This window comes from Camelina sativa, chromosome 12 (genome assembly GCF_000633955.1).
Source record: "Camelina sativa cultivar DH55 chromosome 12, Cs, whole genome shotgun sequence".
Taxonomy (NCBI): Eukaryota; Viridiplantae; Streptophyta; class Magnoliopsida; order Brassicales; family Brassicaceae; genus Camelina; species Camelina sativa.
Window position 1 is genome coordinate 14995962 of NC_025696.1, and position 5674 is coordinate 15001635.

Below are 5674 nucleotides of genomic sequence, written 5' to 3' on the forward strand. Positions count from 1 at the left end.
CTTAAATTTTAAGATGTCATTGGAAAAGTAACCAATGTTGGGTAATTTAATACTTGGGATCATATAAAAGACTCCATGGTTCCAAATAACAAAATAATTATGAGCTTAGATCACAAACTGATCATATTCGTCAGTTGGTAAAGATGTGTACAAGGAATTTAAAGATGCCTGCTTTGCATTGGGATTATTGGATAACGACAAAGAATATATTTTAGCTATAAAGGAGGAAAGTACATGGTATTTTGGGCCGTTTTTAAGGAAGTTGTTTGTCATACTATTGCTTTCGAAAGGTATTTCAGTGCCTCTCGATCTCTGGGTCGCTACAAAAGATATATTGTGCAAAGATATTTTGTATTTGCAAAGGAACCGTACGAACAACCAAAGTACATATATAGTTATTTTTATAAATATATATAAGAAAATTTTAAGATATATTGGTGTACACAGACGTTTACGATTATTATTCTGATCATAAATATGTCAACTAAAATCAAAATACTTTATAATCCAGGTCTAATGTTAAGTCAGGATCAGATAACAAACCTATGTTTAGCTGAGATTGAAATGATTATGCGGACTAATAGAAGCTCTCTGTCAACTATTGTGAATTCTAAACCAGACCAATCTATGATGGATAATAATGAGAATAGGCTTCTCAAAGATGAGAGGAACTATAAACGTGCTGACCAAAGAGAGGATTACGACAGGTTGTTACGTATGTCAACCGATGAGCAAAAAAGTGTCTTCCTAGAAATTATTGATGATGTGAAGTATTCTTGGCGCTGATATACGATATAGGGATGATATTATTCTTAATGTTGCATCAAGTGGTATACCTGCTTTACTTATGAAAGGTGGTAGGACAGCTCATTCTAGATTTGGTATACCCATCAATGTGGACGAATATACAACGTGTTCGATAGATGGTCAATCCTATATTGCCGAGTTGATTAGAGAAGCAAAGCTCATTATATGGGATGAGTCTCCAATGATGAACATATTTTGTTTTGACACGTTGGATAGGAGTTTGCGAGATATTATGAAGTGTGATCGAGTTTGCAAAGCTCATACAATTGTCATCAGATTTTCAGTTTTTTCCCCTTAATAATATTACTTTTTTCATATCAATATCTAAGTGTTAAGTTTTTAAAAATGAAAACGTGAAAACATCTTCAATATGTTAACATAAATTGTATTTTGTACATGCAAGTGTGAAAAACCTTATATTAAAACTGTATTTATTTATATAATATTAGAATTTTTAATAATCAGACTAAATGTGAGAAACTAAAAAGATTAAGACGCAACGTTTAGTCGTGACTCTTTGTATTCTTACAAATCAAAAATCCCCTTTTTGTTTTCGATAAAAGAGAAGATTCAAGTAAAAACCTAATTTGAGAAAATCATGAGGTTCGATTATATTGCTGATCTGCTACCCGGAAGAACTAATTGGTGTATCAATGCCAAGGTCTTACATTCTTGGAGAGTCAGAGAGTTCTTTACAAAACGAGTTCTGCTTCTTGTGGATGTAAAAGTTAGGGTTGTTAGTTGAATGATTTTTACTTAAATTTCAAGTTCTAACAGTTATTGTATATAAGACTTCTTACAAAATTGTTGTTAAACTGTGAAGGTGACAAAATTGAAGCTCTTTATTTACCCGATACACTCGCTAAACTCCCGAAATATATCGACGATGGTGAGTGGTACAATATTAGAAATTTCAAAGTGATCAATCCAACCATGGAGGAGAGGAATACTCATCATCCTTATCAGATTAAATTTACGGAGGATACCAATATGATGCTGCTCGAGTCATTGAGTCCTAAGAATTACTTTCGGTTCGAGGATTTGGATGACATATATCGTGGAAGAATAGATCATCCCATCTCTTTCGGTAAGTATTTCTTTAACTGATTTTATATTATTTTGGTACAATCCGTCAATATAGTTAATTGGTATCTTTGTATTCGAAAAACTAGATTCTTTTTAGGATTTATGAAACTTTGTGTATTGGTCCTTCTCATAGAAAAGTACGACTTAAACTTTACCAAAAATAGATTAGCAACATTTTGGAAACCTAAATTCTATCTTTTTCCCAAATTAGATGTTTGTGCATGTATAATGGATGTGGAAGATAGAAGAAAGCCTCCGAGTGTCATTGATATTAATAAAGTTGTTCTCATGTTGTTGAATGGCAAGTAAGAAGATATTTACTCTACCTTTAAGACAGTTACGTTTTAGAGTTGTCTCTGTTAAGATTTTTATTTATTTGATAAACATGTAGGTGTGAGACTGTGAAGTGTCGTCTCAAAGACAAACTACGCTTCTCAATTGATGACCATATGGCAATCAAGCGGGTGCCATCTCATATACAAATCCGAACATGTGTTATGTGTAATGAGGTTTATGAGGGTGGGAGAATATGAAGGTATGTAACATAAATTAGTTCTGATATAATCATCATAAGGTAACCAATATATTCACTTAAAATTATAAATGTCTGTAGGTGCACCGTGTCTTGAAAACACNAACATGTAGGTGTGAGACTATGAAGTGTCGTCTCAAAGACAACTACGCTTCTCAATTAATGACCATATGGCAATCAAGCGGGTGCCATCTCATATACAAATCCGAACATGTGTTATGTGTAATGCGGTTTATGAGGGTGGGAGAATATGAAGGTATGTAACATAAATTAGTTCTGATATAATCATCATAAGGTAACCAATATATTCACTTAAAATTATAAATATCTGTAGGTGCACCGTGTCTTGAAAACACCTTGGCCTCTTCGAAGATCTTCATAAAACCAGAGTTTGAAGGACTGGAGCATCACCAGGCTATGTAAGATGTAATTATGTATATTAAAACAAGTTTTGTATGATGTTAAAGTAAAATTTCTTAAAACACTTTATATATTTACAGGTCTGAATTTGCTGGACGTTATTACATAAACCATGTGATGAAGCAACAAGGTGAAAGCTCAGACACTCAAATGTAAAGAATGGGATGTTGGCCGTTTATTTTTTTCTCATTTTGAATGTCTATAAAATTTAGTATGTTTGTATTAACCGCTACTTGAAATCCAACTTTGCATTACTCTCATCTTTATTTTGTAATTGAGATAATACATTATAATATTGAACTATTGGAAATTGCTTACGCTTTTAAAGATTTTGAATTTACTTATTGAATTTCAATATATGTTTACTACAGTTTAGTTGTTTATTTAAAAGACTCAATTAATATTTCACATTGAGAGTATTATTTATCTTTAGTAAGATAAACCTTTCTGTATATATGCAATCACAACAGGTACTTAACAATCCAATAAAACATTTTAAACTTTTTCAAAAGATAAAATACTATGTTTAAATATGTCAATTATTACATGTTAAATCAGAAAAGTAACATATTATGAAGTAACAAAACTGTTGTTGTTAAAATCTGATTACCGCGCTTAAAGCGTGGGTACCTCCCTAGTTGTAATTAGTGACAAAATCAATGAATTTTTATCCAAAGGTACAATTTATAACAAATATATATATATATATATATATATATATTTATATATATTTATATAATTAAAACAAAATAAATGTCAGTGACAAAGGAGTTGCATTTATTAAAAGTATTAGATAAATATCCGCGGTATAAAGTGGGAAAAAATGTTTGTTAAATTTAATAGTAATAATTTATACATAATTGTCATAACAGGATTAACTAATTAACTATTTCTATTTATGTAAACAATGATATTTACGACAATATAAAAAATAAGATAAAATGTTGTTTTAGTTCTAAATTAATAATATTAAAATAACAAAAAAATTTGGTCAAAATTTTTTTAGAATGACGTTTTTACCAATTAAGAAATGTTAAGATTGTTTAAAATAATAGAAATGTCCTGTAATTTTCAACAATAGTTTTAAATTATCGTCTTAATTAATAATAGGGATATTTTAAAAATATAAGATATAGAATTTTACTTTTAGGTTTTCTTTGTCTCCTTTCGATAAGGCTTAGTTTCCGGGGAATTTCTTTTTCCGTTGGCTTAGTTTCATGGAACTTCTTTTTGTTCGCCGGCTTAGTTTCCCTCTTTTGGGCTATAGACTCCGGGGACATCTCTGTTTTCCGCCGGTATAAGTTGTATTTTGACCCCATTAAAAAAAATTTTGGTATGTTTTTAGGTATAAAAAACAAAATGACTCCTCTTAATTTTGTATTTTGACCCCTTTAAATTTAAAACTTTAATCTTGACCCTTACAAATTTTGCATTTTGACCATATTAGAATAAAATTTGCATTTTGATCCTCCAAAGATTAGCATTTTTAATCCATAGGAAATTTTTTTTTTCCATTTTTAACCCCTTAAATTTTACATTTTTTACCCTATTTTAAAAAACAAATTCTCCTGACCCCTCTAAACTTTGACTCTGGCTCTGCCACTGGCTACAAACTAAAAAGGAATATAACCAAATGTGCCATATTTCTAGAAAAAGTTTTCAAATACGCTATATTTCTAGACAAAGTTTTCAAATGTGCCATATTTTTTTTCTGTTTTTCAAAAATGTCATATTTGGCATTTATGGTATAGATGGTTGTCACCAAAATTAAAAAAAAACAAACCAAAATTATCTACTAGGAGTTAAAATTGTCAACAAAAGTTAAAGTTGTCCACCGAAGGTGTTAAAATTGTCCACGAAGATTTTGGTTGTCTACCGAATGCCAAAAATGCTACCCACCATGGCTAATTCCGTCTTTCTCATCTGCGCTCATGCCATTGATATGACACATTTGGCAGGGATGAAGCGATTATGACACATTTGGAATAATTTTCTACTGTTCATGGCACATTTCATAGTTTTCTCAATTGAAAAGATTCTCTCTAAACTCTTAAATCCAAAAACAATTACTTTATGTGACACATGTTTGCTGTAGTCATATTTTAAACATATTATTTGGGGGTCATTTCCTTAGCTTTTCTATAAAAAAAAACAAATCCGCAAACTAAAACACGAAAAATTAAGAAAAAAAAATCAGGACTCTGTGATGGTGCACCGGTGGCACAGCCCTAGAGCCGAGCTTGTTTGATACGTTATCAAGACAAACTAGAAAAAGCAAGTTTACATAAAATAAACGAAGTATTACTGTATTACAAATATACTCTATCCGTTTTATAATATAGAATGTTTTAGAGGAGATTGTTTGTTTCATGATATAAGATGTTTTGAAATTCTATGCAACTTTTAGATTACTTTAATATTTTATATCATGCAATATTGTTTCTGATTGGTTGAATTTTTAAAAGTAAAAACTTTTTAATCTGCGTGGTTTTAGTTAAACTTTCTATTTTTTAGAAAATGGAGTAATAATTTTGCTGACATTAATTAACTCGAACGAGCTTGATGAAGATGTGGTTGGTCATAAATGTTATGATGTATGGTTTCGTAAGTATGAAACTGATAATGGAGAGATCCTCACCTTTGGAGGACTTGGTGGATAGTGTGATCTCTAATTTGTGCTCTTTTACTGTAAATTAAATTCTTTTTTTCCTTTTGTAACATCTTTATTTTGACGCATTTAATATTTTTTTCTGTCATAGCGCGCACACATATCTTATTATATAAATATTGGTTTATATAATTTATTCATAAGTAAAAATATTCTTTTAT